This window comes from Pseudonaja textilis, chromosome 5 (assembly GCF_049901715.1).
Source record: "Pseudonaja textilis isolate UNSWEBS1 chromosome 5, rPseTex1.2, whole genome shotgun sequence".
Classification (NCBI taxonomy): Eukaryota; Metazoa; Chordata; class Lepidosauria; order Squamata; family Elapidae; genus Pseudonaja; species Pseudonaja textilis.
Window position 1 is genome coordinate 25258652 of NC_141994.1, and position 16294 is coordinate 25274945.

The window sequence follows — 16294 nt, forward strand, 5'->3', positions numbered from 1 at the left end:
GCGCTGGCGCTCTCCCATCTGGTAGGAGTGGCGATGGGGGAGCAGGACGGGATTCCTGGCAAATGCTGCAGGAACTTACCCACTTGACAATGTCCTCGTCTAGACCCGGCCACCATACGTAGCTGCGTGCCAACGCCTTCATTCTCACAATGCCGGGTGTCCCTCGTGCAACGCCTCCAGGACTCGGGTGCATGGCGAGGTCGGAATGATCACTCGAGTGCCCCACAGTAGACAACCCTGCAAACTGGACAGCTCCTGCATGCGAGTCTTAAAGGGTGCGAATTTGTTATCAACATTGCCTCCCGGCCACCCCTCCTCACCCAGTCGAGCACCTGGGCGAGCGTTTGGTCTGCCTTGGTTTTGGCGGCGATGTCAAGGGCGGTGATGGGCAGGTCCAACTGGGTGATTTCAAAAATGGCATTGACAGGAGCTGGGTCTTCAGCCGGAGCGGGTAAGGGGCAGCGACTGAGTGCGTCAGCGTGGGATAGAGTTTTGCCCGGGCGGTGGATAAGTTTGTATGAGTAGGCCGCTAGAAAAAGCGTCCACCGTGTCATCCGAGGGGAGAGGACTTGAGGTGTCTGCTTGCGCCGGCCAGTAGGCCCAGGAGGGGTTTATGGTCGGTGACCAGTTCGAAGAAGTGGCCAAAAGGAATTCGTGAAACTTTTTCACGGCTGCAACAGCTGCTAGGGCTTCCTTGTCTATTTGGCTGTAATTTCGCTCCGTGGCCGAGAGCGTCCTGGAGAAAAAGCGATGGGGGCCTCGGCGCCATTGGCGAGTCGGTGACTAAGGACCGCCCCAATTCCAAAGGGGATGCGTCTGCTGCCAGTACTAAAGGAAGGTTGGGGTCGAATTGGATGAGCACTGCCTCTGGCGTAAGTAGTGATTTGACGGCGTTAAACGCCTGGTCTTCTTTGTGCCCCCAGTGCCACGGTGATTTTTGTCTAGTAATCTGTGTAGGGGTTCGGCTACTGAGGCTTTATGGGGCAAGAAGGATGCATAAAAGTTTAGGAGTCCCAAGAAAGCTTGTAGCTCCGTTTTGGAGGTTGGTGTGGGAGCTTCGTGGATCGCCCTGACCTTGGACTCCAGGGGTGAATGCCAGAGGCGTCAATTTTATAACCCAGAAAGTCCACCTGTCTAGTGGCAATGGCGCATTTTTCTTTTTTTAACTTGAGGCCATGCTGTCTGAACCTCTCTAACACTGCTCGCACTCTCTGGAAGAGTTGGGGTCTGTCCCTGGCCGAGACCAAGATGTTGTCGAAGTAGGGTACTACACCAGGAGGCCCTGTAAAATCCGCTCCATGAGGGATTGAAAAATGCCCGGGGCAACACTTACGCCAAATTGGAGACGCTTGCATCGGAAGGCACCCCTGTGAGTGACGATGGTCTGAAGTTCCGCTGTTTGGTTATCAACAGGGAATTGTTGATATGCTTGAGACATGTCCAATTTAGCAAAAATACTGCCTGGTTCGAATGTATGCAATAAATGCTGAATGACGGGCACAGGATAGGCGCTAACTTGTAAATATTTATTGATTGTTGTCTTGTAGTCCGAGCAAATTCTCAGGCTACCATCTTTTTTTAGGGGTGTGACAATGGGCGTCTCCCACTTGGCGAAATCTGTTGGCTCAATGACCCCTTGTTTTAGTAGTTTATCCAATTCAGCGTCTAGTTTTGGTCGAATAGCAAATGGAACTCTACGTGGTTTTAATTTGATTGGGGCTGCCTGGGGGTCAACGGTGAACAAGATGGGGGTTCCATTATAACACCCCAGCTCCTCGCTGAACACATCTGCGTAGTCAGCAAATAAGGAGTCAGTGTCTGAGGTTGAGACAGCATGGACTCCTGTTAACCCTAGGCCGAGGTGGGGAAACCAATCGAGCCCCAATAAGGTGGGTAGGTTGCCGTTAACTACCACTAGAGGTAGGTGGCCTTTAAAAGCTCTAAAACTGACAAAGAACTTGCCTCTGCCGATCACGGGAATGGCCTTCCCCTGGTAGTCCTTCAGACCGAACTGGCATCTCTGGAGCCGGGTAGTAGATAGGCTGGGGTGGAGTCTCTTGAGGGTGTTCCACGAGATTATTGAGAGCGCTGACCCTGTGTCAACCTCCATGTGGCACGGTTTACCTTCTAGGGAAACGGAGAGAGAATTTTACTAACAGAGTGGCAAGTACGCCTGGCAAGGCGGTGCGTGCGACAGTTTAATACTTGCCTCTGTGGTCCCGAGTGCGAGGACGGGGTCTTTGTGCAGCGCTTTGGGGGCTTGGCAGACTCTCGCAATGTGCCCCCTCTTATGGCAGTTGTTGCAAGCGGCTCCTTTAAACTTACAGGTGGCCCTTTGATGTGATCCCCCACAGGCTAGGCACAGGGTGATGTGCTTGGGTGGACCGGTGTATTCTTGTTTGGCCCCTACCTGCGACCGTCTGTCATTGGTGAGGCGATGGACATCGTTCTCATCGTTGTGGCCTTCCTCCGCTTCCACCTCTTCGGAATGGACTGGGAACGCTGCTAGCTTGGCGCTTGGGCCCTGAATTTCGGTGGCTGAGTTCGTAGCTAGCTCGGCTGCTAGGGCCTCCTCTACCGCTTGCGAGGTTGAGGTCTTTCTTAGCTAGCAGTCGCCTCTGTAGGTTGAGATCCTTGACCCCACAAACCAATTGATCGAGGAGCATGTCCTCTAGGTATGTTCCAAACCCGCAGTGCAGGGCTGCTGTTCTGAGGGCGGCCATATATTGGTTGATGATCTCCTTACTTGATTGCTTCCTCATTCGGAACGTGAACCTCCTGGCGATTTGTGAAGGTCTGGGAGCGTAGTGGTTTGTGAGGATCTCAAGCAACTCGGACCACGGAACGTTTTTAATTCTCTCGGCGCCACGAGTGCTGCAGCGGTATCGTAAGCGGTGGCTCCGCAGTAGATTAGGAAATAGGATTTTTCCGATGCTCTCCCACATCCGACAGGCCGACCGCATCGATGTAATGATTGAAACGGTTCTTATACGATTCCCACTTCTCTTCGTCTGGTTTAAACGCCAGGAATACTGGATTGGAACTCATGGTGCTGGAACGGCTGGGCTACCTGCGGGAGAAATCTCTCTGGGACTACGACGCTCGTGAGTTACAAGTGATATCAGCTCTGGAGAGGTTTTTGCTACCCTCTCTTTCTCTCTCTCTGGGTTACCACGTTGGCTGCTAGCCGTTGAGGTGTCTTGATACGCGCCAAAAAAGTGGGCGTTAGTGACTCTCTACAGCGCTGTGCTGTGATTCCTACTGGCCCGAAATTCAAATGACACCCGTTTGAATTTCGCGCCAAATGCGAGCGCTGCAGCTCGCAGCGCTTCACTTTCCCGTGGCGAGGCTAACAAGCGGCTACAGGCGCTTCTAACTATTTGACTCAGACCGCTTTCTCTGGCTGCGGATCTGCGTTTGCTCTTTTTGATCTTCGTTTCGCTAGCTGACCGCTCTCTCTGGCTGCGGATCAGCGTTTCCCTGTTGCCAACCGATCGCTCTCTCTGGGCTGTAGATCGGTGGCTGGTGACTCAGCGGTTGCAAGGTGCTTCTGGTAGCCATCCCATCCTCGTCGCCAGTGTTAAGTTTGAGCAATGAGAGGCTGAACCAGAGCATGAGTGCAACAGTACTTTATTTACAAATAAAGGGCTGACCGTGCTTGCCAAGCCTGGAACTGGCTCGCAGCAATCAGCGGCCAGTTGGACCCCGCAGCCTGCTTTTATAGCTGGCTGCTGTGGAGTACTGACAATGGGAATGGGGAAATAACGCCCACACAAGTGAGTGGACCTGAGTGAGAACTCCTAGAGTCCTCAGGACATAACAACCTGGATGTTGGGAAAGATGGAAGGCCAAAGGAGAAGGGGTGGGGGCAGCAGAGGATGAGATGGTTAGATAAAGGATGAACTTCAAAAATTTTAGCAAAGGGTTCTCTTCCCAGTTGCTGATGGGCATGGCCATGGTGGGCATCGCCTAGTCGGCTTCCTGCACCATGGTGTGTGGGGGCCATTTTTGCCCTCCTGGGTTCCGGAGGCTTTCCTTGAGCTTACAAGAGGGTGAAAACAGCCTCCCTGGGCTCCAGAGGCTCTCTGGAAGCCAGAAACAGGCCCATTTTCAGCCTTCCCAAACTTCCAGGAGGCCCATTTTTTGCTCTCATCGAGCCTCCGCCCATGCCCTGCACTTACCTGCATCCAAAATGGGCAGTGAAGGGACTCCTGGGAGGGAAGGGGAGGGGTGAGCAGGGCCAACCAGGAGTTGGATTTGGGGGTTCTCTGAACTGCACATCTTAGCTAGGGGCTCTCCCGAACCCCTGCAAACCTGCAGAAGCCCAACCCCGAGTCAGAGGTTGTCATTGACACAATGAACATGAATTTGGACAAACTCCAGGAAACAGTGGAGGACAGAGCAGCCCGAGGTCGTATGATCCATGAGGCTGAGAAAAGTTGGACACAACTTAGCAGCTTGAACCACACATGAAAATATAGGGTCTGAACTTTCTCTTTTGACTAAGAACACTTAGTCACATTGGTTTTGACTTTGACTAAGTTTATGTGTCACATCTACCTCAAGGACAATTTTAGGCCTTGTCATGAAACAATGGGGGGTGGGGTGGGGGCAGGGAAGGTTGCTTTGAGTGGAGTCCTGGAGCTCGCAGTCTCCTTTTAGAGACCTTACAGGCGAACTGAAATGGCGATTATCAAGTTATTTCTAGGGATAATGTAATGGAGCAGAGTCACCCATTTCTATAGCAACTGAGCTTTTTCGGGGAGGTGGGGTGAGACTCGCTGCCTGTGTGTATTTTTAAAGGCCAAACACATTGTTCAACTTTTCCAGAAGAGGGAGAAAGATTTAAGGCTTCGAGGCAAACATTACGGTAAAATGTATCTCTGATGAGGGCGGTCCCTTTAAGGGAACACAGGATCAACAGTAGAGGCCTTCAAATTTCTAGGTTCTACTATATCACATGACCTAAAATGGACACTTAACATCAAAAACATCATAAAAAAACACAACAAAGAATATTCTTTCTGCACCAACTCAGAAAGCTCAAACTGCCCAAGGAGCTGCTGATCCACTTCTACAGAGGAATTATTGAGTCTGTCATCTGCACCTCTATAACTGTCTGGTTTGGTTCTGCAACCCAACAGGAAAGACACAGACTTCAGAGGAGAATTAGGAGTGCAGTAAACACAATTACTACCAACCTGCCTTCAATCAAGAACCTGTATTCTGCACGAGTCAAAAAGAGGGCTGTGAAAATATTTACAGACCCCTCACATCCTGGACATAAACTGTTTCAACTCCTTCCCTCAAAATGATGCTATAGAGCACTGCACACTAGAACAACTGGACACAAGGACAGTTTTTTCCCCAATGCCATCACTCTGCAAACCATGGTTGTAGCATTGCACGGTATAGTGGGAGTGTCATTTGCAACCTTCTTAGGAGCTTCTAACAAGCCAAGTCAAACCAGATTCGTGTTGTGGTTTGCTGGCAGCCGCTGCAGACGGCAGAGGTATCGGACAGTGAGGATGAAAGAGGACCAGTCAGGGAGTCTGGAGAGAACTTGGACAAGGGTCCTGCATCTGATGCAGGGATGGGGCCAGGACCATCTGGGAGTGGGGTGCTGCCTTCAGAGCCTTTAGAGTCTGGCAGCAGTGGAGCAGAAGACCCCGGGGAGCCTGTTCCCAGTGTGCATGTGCATAGATCTGCTAGAAGGCAAGAGCAGCTGAAGTAGAAGGGGCGACTTGAGAATAAGGCTAGGAGGTGATTGCCCCTCCCATCCATCAGGGATAAAAGTCAGTCCTCAATGACGATTTAAGAGCTTTGCAGGAAGCAAAGCAGTTCAGTAATATATATATATATATATATATATATATATATATATATATATATATATATATATATATATATATATAGTGTGTGTGAATGAAAATGGAAAAGTTGCCAAACTTACTGCAAAAATTGTATATATGATTTGTTTTTAAAAGTGTAAAATTTAATTAAAAATATTTTTTTAAAAAAGACTATATTTGTATTTCTTTACACGACTGTGTCATCCCGTTATTCAGGGAGACCGAATGGAGCTGAGCATTTACTGGCCGGATACCCTTCCTGATGCCAAGGTGGAGTTCACAGCAGATATTTTCTCTTTGCACACTAGGAAATATCTGCGGTACCTAGAATTGAACTCTCAATTTTCCGAGTGGGAGGCAAGCGTTTTCACCACTAAGCCACCATGCTGCTCTATTTTTTGTCTCTTAAACTGTTCCTAAGAAAACAAAGTGTGTGTCTATGCAGATTCTCAGTCATCCAGGTCATGGTTGTCCCAAAGGTGCTTTTTCAAGATAACTTCCTTGGGTTTTTTTCTTGAAGATGTTTTGCTTCTCCTCCAAGAAGCTTCTTCAGCTCTGACTGAATGATGGGGGAATGGAAGGATTTATATTCCTTGCAGACAGCTGGTCATTTTCATCCTTTTCAGAGAGTGGTTGAGGCAACCCTGAGGACACAGACAAACCTCCAAGTGGCCTCAATGACTCTCAAAAAAGAATGTAAATGACCAGCTGTCATAGTCTTTGACTTTGTTAAGTGAGTTTTGCCCCCATTTTATGACTTTTCTTGCCACATTTGTTAAGTGAGTCATATAGTTGTTAAGTGAATTTGGAGGACTACCTGCATAGCAATTGGTGTTAAGAATCTTTAGCTGCATCCAGTATTTAGAAATAGATTATGACTTACAATCCATTCCTATGAATACATCAACAGGAGCAAAAGTAAATTCATGTTTCTTGACCTCTCATTCTGGCAATAAAATTGCCAGCCATTTAGGTTCCTGTGGTATTTGACGAAACTCAGCATGTTTAATGACAATATATATATACAACACGGCACGTAATATATACAATTTGTACAGAGCGGTGCATAAAGTTATGATTATAAGGAAGGAGAATGTGAGGCAATGGAGGAATATGGCAAAAGTTAGAGCAATAAATGCGATTTATGCAAGGTGGGAAGACATAGATTTTTTTATTTCGGTGTGTTCCCAAATACACCAAATTATATGATGTGTATACAATATCTGTCTTCTTAATCCCTGTGTATTTTTTGGAATAAATATTTACGGGGCTTACAGCCTTTTGAAAGGAGGGACGGATCAAACAGTTTTGTGTTCTTAATGCTCTCATTCCAGGATTCTCCTGAAACGAAAATGTCAGATATGCAGAAAGAAAGGCAGAAAGACAGACAGACAGAGAGAGAGAGAGAGAGAAAGAGAAAGAGAGAGGGGGAGGGAGGAAGGAAGGGGAAGGAGAGACAAGGAACAAAGGAAGGAAGAAATAAAGGAAGGAAGGCATAGATTAAAGCTATAGTGAGAGAAATGTATCAGCCAGCCTGAATTTGTCTCTGATTATTCAAATAACGTAATGGTAGTAATGGAGAAATTATAGCAGCATAGATGTCATACAGATCAGGCCTGGCAGGTTGAAGGATCTCTAGTTTTCATGCCTCAAGAACTCATTCCTTCATTCCCTCCCTCCCTTTCTCACCTTCCTTCCTTCCTTCTTTCCCTCTTTCCCTTTCTCATTCTCCTCCCTCCCACCCTTCCTTCTCTGTCTCTCTCCCCTCCCTCTTCCCTCCTCTCTTCCTTCTGTTGCTTTTTCCTTCTATCGTTCTCTTTCTATCTTTCTATTGCATCTTATCTATCTGTCTGTCTGTTTGTCTGTTTGTCTGTCTGTCTGTCTGTCTATCTGTCTATCTCTGAATAAAGAAAAACCAAATTCATTTTCAGAAGAATGGATCAGACTAGAAAAATAAACCAATTTTTCCCCGACATCCTCACCCAGGCATTCAAAGGCAAGCATACTCTGTTACTAAACTTGTTTGAGACTGACATGTGAGCTAACACAAACCCAGGCAGATGCTGCAGATAGACACTCGTCCCAGTGTTGGTAAACAATTCTGCCAATGAAGATTTAATGGCTCCAAGGAATCCTTTTCAGCTACCTTCATTCGCTTGCAAGCTGTGCTTAAAAACCAAGCCTGGCAGAATAAATCTGAGGTAATTTGTGAGTACGATTGGTTGTTGTTTTTTTCCCCCTCCTGCAAATATATCCCTGATAAGTGCAAGGCTTCATTTGTTTGTTTTCCAGCCAAAGTATTCATTTATAATTCCTTTTGCCTACTGGGTTATTTCTTGTCAGACCATGATTGGTGAATAGCCCCACTGCAAAGTGGCTGATCTGTATCCTGGATGGAGCGATTCTTCATTAGCCACACCTAGGTAAGTTTAAAAGAAATGCATGCTGACTGCAGCAACTGCTGGGAGCAAACGTGACTTTATCCTGTGTTGTTTTTGCTTATCTGTGTTTCTGGTGTCTTTCCAACTGTGTTATTGAGTTATTGCCGTGCCTTCAGGTCTGGAATTCTTGTTCCTTCCCTGCCAAACTAATTACCTTAGTTTGGCTTGATTGGACTTTAAGTTACTGTTTTTGTTGACCATGTTTTGGACTTGATTCCCTGCAGTTAAAGGCTGTTCCTGGGAGAGTTTTTCTTCAGCCAGAAGGTAACCTGGACATTGTGGGCAAAGTTGGAGACATTAAAGGGATTCTTATTGATTATCTGACTGTGTTGCCTTTGTGCCATGCCCCAGGTCAACATACCCAGTTTCCTCCACAGCCAACGAAGCCACACTCCCACTCCCTGTCAGCTGTTCATCTTCCTCCTCAGATTCAGACTCCAACAGGGGTATGACATCTACATCTTCTTACCGTGCCTTTTATAGGATATCCTGAGATGGGCTTTGTTCTCCCCAATTATTTCTAAATTAAAGGGTCAGACAAACACTGCATTATTGTTTTATTTGAAGGGATGTTACCTCTTCAATTACATTCCCAGCTGTAATTGAAAATCTCTTTTACCAAGCCATATAATTGGACCAATCTTTGATTCAGGTGTGTATTCTATTGTTTTGGGGTAATTTCATGCTAGTGAATTTGCTGTAGTAATTGCTTGTCTTTCTCTTATTTCTAATACTGGTCAAACATTGCAATAAGGCAATTTCCTTTCACTGAATGTCTTCTTTTCGTTTTTCTTTTTCTCCTTATGCCTTTCAGGTATTCTGAGGACCACAGTTTTATCCAGCAAAGACTTGGGTTTTTGTTTTTTAACTCTATAAAATGCATATTTAAAAATTCCTCTTTAGATCTCTTCCTTTAGGACTGTAAACTCTGGAATCATTTAATTGAACACACTGAAAACCTGGCTCCCAGGATGGCTAGCTCATTATATGGCTTCCTCAATGTGAGATCAAATTTTATGGTTCACAGAAACAAAGATAAGCCCTAGGAATTCCTAACTAAATCTATTTAAGGACTTTAAAACATACCTTTGCCTCCTAGGTTGGGGAAATAATTGCAACTTTGTAGCACGTCATTTACCAGATAGATTTTTTTAAAAAAAAAATCAATGTAATGAAACATAGCATTTTCAAGGCTAATATTGATAAGGCATAAGTTTTCATAGCTACAACTGTTTTCAGACAACTTTTTTATGATATCATTCATTAAGGAGATTTTTTTCGCTTATTCAAAGTAAGTTGAAATATAAAAATATTTAAAAACAAGGACAAGAATTAAAAAAACACAACAAAGAAGATATTAAAAAGGCTCTTAAAAACACATATACACATAATATCTTCCCTAGTGGAATGCATATTAATATTATTTATTTATTTTTGTCAATTGCTTGACAAAAATTGCTTACAAGATAATAGGTATTAGTAAAAACATAGTTATGAATACATGGATACATATAAGAAAAACAAACAAAATAAAAGAAACAATAGGACAGGGATGGTAGGCATGTTGGTGTGCTTATGCACACCCCCTACAGACCTCTTAGGAAAGGGGTGAGGTCAATAGCAGACAATTAATATATATATATATAAATATAAATATAAGCAACAATGTTAGTTTCCCACCCCTTGAAAAGCAGGCCAAAATAATTTAAAACTATTAAAATTGTTTACAAATTGTTAGCCTGCCACCTATGCGTTATAGTAATAACAAAATAGTTAATAGGAAAATAATAATTATCAATATTATTAGTATCACTACTGCTTTATAAAACCTTAGTAAAAACACAGCTGGTGTCAGGCTGAGCTCCATTCAAATTCCAAGAAAGAGACCATTAGACTCCATTGTTAATAGAGAAAAGGACTTTTACTGGAAATCAAGTGGTAGCATCAAAAGTATTCAAGATCTGAGATATTAAGCACGAAAATCACATATACAGAGTATGGCAACCTTCCCACCCACAACAGTCCATCCAATCTGAGACATGTACAATGTCATATGGGGCATCTTCAGGTGGTGATGCAGACTTCTGGCCATTGATCTTGGCCTGGTTAGATAAAAATGCTGCAGCTGCACAGTAAGCAAGTAAGCATAGACAACAAAGTTTTCCCCAAGTTTCACAGTTCATTCTCTAAAGCCTCCAGCATACTTCCCCGTCCCAAAGCCCAATTGGTCCTCCCTCCCCCCCATTACTATGGCAGCTGGAAAGACATGCAGAAGAAAAGATTCTTGAAGGCTGACACCTGGAATATTGCATTCAGTCTTGGTCACCATATTACAAAAAAAAGATGTTGAGACTTTGGAAAAAGTGCAGAGAAGAGCAACGTAGATGATTAAAGGCCTGGACACTAAAACATATGAAGAACAGATGCAGGATTTGGGTTTGGCCAATCTAGAGAAAAGAAGGACTAGGGGGGACATGAGAGCAGGCTTCCAATATTGGAAGGGCTGCCACAAAGAAGAGGGGGTCAACTTATTTTGCAAAGCAACAGAAGGTAAGACAAGTAGCAATGGATGGAAACTAATCAAAGAGAGAAGCAACCAGGAATTAAGGAGAAACTTCCTAATAGTGAGAACAATTAACCAATGGAACAGCTTGCCTTTAGAAGTTGTAGGTGCTCCAACACTGGAGGCTTAAGCAGAGATTGGACAGCCACTTGTCTCAATTTGTATAGAATCTCCTATCTGACAAGAGGTGGGACTAGAAGACTTCCAAGGTCCCTTCCAGCTCTATTCTGATGAACTTTCTCATATAAAAGTATAAAAACAATGAGAATTATCAACAACAATAAAAGAAAGACAAGATTAAAAGCCCAAAACCCTCTATTAACAAATGATACCCTCACTATGATTCTGTCATGCCCCTGTTGGAATCTGATTCCAAGGGGGAGGTTGAGCAACTGACAGGGAGAGGGAGTGTGGATCTGGTGGCTGTGGAGGAAACTGGGGAAGGGCACAGTCCGGCTGGGCATTCAGAGGACGACCCAGGCCCCCCACTTCTTCATCCTAGGGCATGCAGGGAGGAATGGATAAGGGAGCAATGTGGGTTACGGGGAAGAAAAGGGCCCTGATTCCCTTCATTAGCTGCAGCTGGGAAAACAGGGTTTAAAAAGGGCGTTTGCGCATAGCATCTTGCTGGAAGCAAAGCATGAATTATCTTTGTTTGTCATGTCTTATCTAGGTTTTGGCGTCCTCCCAACTGTGTGGATTTTGTTATCTTTTGGACTTCTGCAATTCCTTATCCTGCCCTGTCTCGTTAATTGATGCAGCATGGTTTGTGTTGGTTTTTATTTATAATTTATATGTACTTTGCATTCAGACTGAATTTCTTCTCTTTAAAACTGTTCTTGGGAGAGTTTTTTCTCCAGCCGAAGATAAACGGACATGTGGGGCCAAGTTGGTGCTATTAAAGGGACTTTACCTACTTTTGTGACTTTGTCGCTTTTGTGGCATGCCTGAGTCATCACAGATTCAGTCTTTCATTCTTTCATTCATTCTTTCTCTCTCTCACACACACATACATGTTCACCAACATAGAATAGGAAAGTGTAAATACTGGAATTGAAAGAGCAAGAGATATTCACAGACATCAATCTGGACCTGACAGTTGTAAAAGCTGAATGAACTGCCCACATCCCATTTTTCATCAGTGTTATCAAAAGCAAAGTGCTCCATTGATGGATGAAGGTCAGCCAACCATATGAATGGACCCGCGTTGCCAAGGCAACAAGATGTGATGCTTTCCTGTTAGGCTTCATCATACAATTCAAGAAAAAAAAAATCAGGATGTCACATGTTTGCTAATCCACAGGTGATGCTGCCTTTTGGGAGATGTGAATTGGGACTTCAATGGTGCAACGTTCATGCGTTGCCACCTATACAAGAATGAAAGACACAATGGAGGGTTTTATTGTGTTGTATTGTGCCTGACAATTCTTTCTCTCCCCACATCTGTGGGACTTCATCAAACATTGCACAATTAGGCTACGCTGGAGGTTTTGGGCCTCTGACTGAAAGGCTTTCAATCTGTGAAAGGTTACACCAGTAAAACTGATTAGCCATTGAGGCAATACAAAATGAATTTGGTTAGAATGTAATTGGGAAAAAGAATACCATGCAGAATCTGACTTAAAATATATATATATGAAAAAGTGATATGTAGTAGTTAGGAGATTATTGTTATCAATCTAGAATGTGATAATTAAAAAATGACTATACTATGGTAAATTTTTATAATGAATTAAAGGGGAATAAATTGAGGGAATGTATAAGGTAAAGGGGTGGCAAACTCGAATTGACAATTAAAGGGGACAACTTTTGAATTATTAGAATTAGGATGAAATTTACCGAATAATGAATGGAATAACAGTATGTGACAAAATTGCAAATGCCACAGATAAAAGTAAATATGTGTAATGAATATAGAAATGAAATAAGAATCTTAGATAATATTGTAAAACAAGACATGAGAATATTTTAAGAAAAATGAAATAAGTTACGATATGAACTAGAATTGGATAAAATAAGTTAATGAGTGTAAGAAAATTTGAGAACATTTAAAGGAAAATGGAATAAGTAATAATAGGATATGAAATTGAACATGAAAGATGAATATGTATTTAAGGTCATGTTTGTATTGAAATGTAAAAACCTAGAACCACGTTGTTCACCAAAAGAGATGTATTTTAAAATATAAAAATAAAAAATGTATTTTTTAAAAAATGAATTTGTGTGGGGTTTTTTTGCACAATGTTAATGCGGCGGTCAGAAGGGGAATTGGGAACAAAACAATGTATTTTTTTTAATGGTGTTGTGATGACCCAGGGTGTGACATAAAAGCAACAAAGTCACAAAAGTAGGTAAAGTCCCTTTAATTCCTCCAACTTGGCCTCCAATGTCCAGTTATCATTGGCTGGAGAAAAATCTCTCCCAAGAACAGTTTTTAAAGTGAAGAAATTCAGTTCGAACCCAAAGTACATATAAATTATAAATAAAAACCAACATAAACCATGCTGCAGCAATTAATGAGACAGAGCAGGATAAGGAATTGCAGAACTCAGAAGATAATGAAACACACACAGTTGGGAGGACACCAGAACTCAGATAAGACTTGACAAACCAAAATAATCCATGCTTTGCTTCCAGCAAGGTGCTGTGCTGGAAATCTTTAAATCCTGTTTTCGCAGCTGCAACTAATGAAGGGAATTAGGGCCCTTTTCTCCCCTGTAACCCATATTGCTCCTTTATCTGTTCCTCCCTGCATGCCCTCGGATGAAAAGTGGGTCTTCCCCTGAATGCCCAGCTGGACTGTGCCCTTCCCCCGTTTCTTCCACAGCCACCGGAGCCACACTCCCACTCCCTGTTCGACCTCCCCATCAGAATCAGATTCCAACAGGGGCATGACAGGCATTTCGGTCTGAGTTGTGTAGCAAAGACGCAAGCAGAGAGGAAGTAATTTTTAAGATGAAATTTTGCTTCCATCAGAGAGTCCACAAAGGAGCCCAAAAGTTATGTTGCTAAGTGAGACATTGGTTAAGTGAGTTTTGTCCCATTGCACAACTTATCTTGCCGCAGCTGCAAAGTGAAATTAGTCGAGTTCTTAAGTGAATCTGGTCATTCCCCTCCTCCCCGGAATTGGCTGGTTACAAAAAATAGTCAATGACCCCGGGACACTGCAACCGTCAGTTGCCAAGCATCTGAATTTTGATCACGGCACCATGAGAAGGTTACAACGGTCGTTCAGTGTGAAAAATGGCTTTAAGTCACTTGTTTGGTCATTGTCATTGTAACTTCCAACAGCCACTAAATGAACTGTTGAGGACTACCTGTATTGTTAATGAAACAAGCTGCATCACTTCTACAGTTCATAAGGTTGGGAATTAAGGTAAGAGTAGGGAGACCACAGTTCCTATCCACATTCACCCTTCCTTCCTTCCTTCCTTCCTTCCTTCCTTCCTTCCTTCCTTCCTTCCTTCCTTCCTTCCTTTCTTTCTTTCTTTCTTTCTTTCTTTCTTTCTTTTTTCCTTTCTCCCTTCCTCTCCCTCCATCCCTCCCTCTCTCTCTTTCTTCTTTCTTTCTTTTCCTTCCTTCCTTCCTTCCTTCCTTCCTTCCTTCCTTTCTTTCTTTCTTTCTTTCTTTCTTTCTTTCTTTTTTCTTTCTCTTCTTCTTTCTCTTCCTGTTCCCCTTCATCTTCTCCTTCTCCTCCTTCTCCTTCCTTTCCTTTCTTCCTTCCTCTCCCTCCATCCCCCCTCTCTTTCTTCTGTCTTTCTTTTCTTCCTTCCTTCCTTCCTTCCTTCCTTCCTTCCTTCCTTCCTTCCTTCCTTCCTTCCTTCCTTCCTTTCCTCCTCCTCTTCCTCCTCTTTCTTTCTTTCTTTCTTTCTTTCTTTCTTTCTTTCTTTCTTTCTTTCTTTCTTTCTTTCTTTCTTTTTCTTTTCTTTCTTTCTTCTTTCCCTCTCCTCCTCCTCCTTCTTCCCCCCCTCCCTCCCTCTCTCTCTCTCTCTTTCTTTCTTTCTTTCCTCTCTCTGTCTCTCTTTCTCTCTTCCTCCACCCCCTCCTCTTAATCTTTGGTTAAAATTAATTTTTACTTTTTCAGTCTATCGGACAGCCTTGCTATTAGTGCTTAGCTTCAGAACCTAGGCAATTGGATCATCAGGCTTCAATCTCTTCTCTGATTCTGTTCCATCCAAAGAACAGCGAGTGTCAACTTAGAAGATGGTTTACTTGTTTGCAATCAATGGGACATTCTGTTCTTTTTAAGTGTAGACCCAAGTTCTCCTTACATGGTAAATGTCTTGGGCTCAACTCATGTGGTCGCTTTTGTTTCTCTTGAAGACACTTGAAGAAAAAGTACCAAATTTATCAAAACTGCCCCAGACATTATTAATGACAAAAGAGATTGAGCTACCTTACAATTTTAGACATTTTTTTTACTTCTTCAACTCTCTCTACTTACTTGCAAGATCACAACTGACTCATTTCCCTAAACTGGTGTCTCATAAAACCTGGCTAGGATCAGGGAATGGGTTACCCCAAAAGCTGACAATATTGTCCGTGAAATATCTATTTGGAGATTCTCAGTCCTCCAGGTTATGGTTGTCCCAAAGGTGTTTTTTTTGTCAAAAGGCCACTGGACTTTGTTTTACCTTGAAGAGATTTTGCTTCTCACCCAAGAAGCTTCATCCAGTTCTGACTGAACATTGGAGGCTGTAGAAACTGAAGAAGCTTCTTGGGCAAGAAGGGAACTGACTTTAAGGAAAAACAAAGTCCAGTGGCCTTTTGAGAAATCACCGTTGTAACGAAGCAGCTGTCAACTAAAAAGATAGTCCTTTGGCCTTTTTAGCTGACAGAAAAAGGGAGTAGGGGAAAACAAGGCATTCCTTAAATGCCTAGATAATCACCCCGGCAGCCCAAAGTTGTCAGAGCATAAGAAGGTTATTGGAGAGTATGATGGATGACTCTTGGAGACGGAGAAGTCACATCCAGGGACTAGGGGGAAGACCAGGGTCAAGGAGGAAATGTATGGTGTAATTTAGTATTGGCTGCACCCAGCTACACGCCAACATGGCAACCTCTAATAAATCAATTGTCTTTTCTCTGAGATGCAGCTAGAGAGTTTTGATTTGCATGTGGGTGTCATCTAAATGAGGATTATACAACCGGAGGTAACGAAAAGACATTTTAGGTGTCATTACTTTTCCTTTCATACAAAGGCCCTTTAAAAATTTTAGACAAAATATGGTGACATTACCTAATTACTTACAGGTCCCTGGAGAATATGCTGATATAAAACCCAGTAAAATTACTGGGGTTCATTAATAGAGATGGTTCTGAGGACTCTGAGGGTTGTGTGTAATGGTTAGTTTGGAGTGTGAGAGAAAGAGTGAGAGACACACGGAGAGGGAGGGATTGAGGGGGAGAAAAGGGGAGAGAGAATGTGAAAGAAAGAG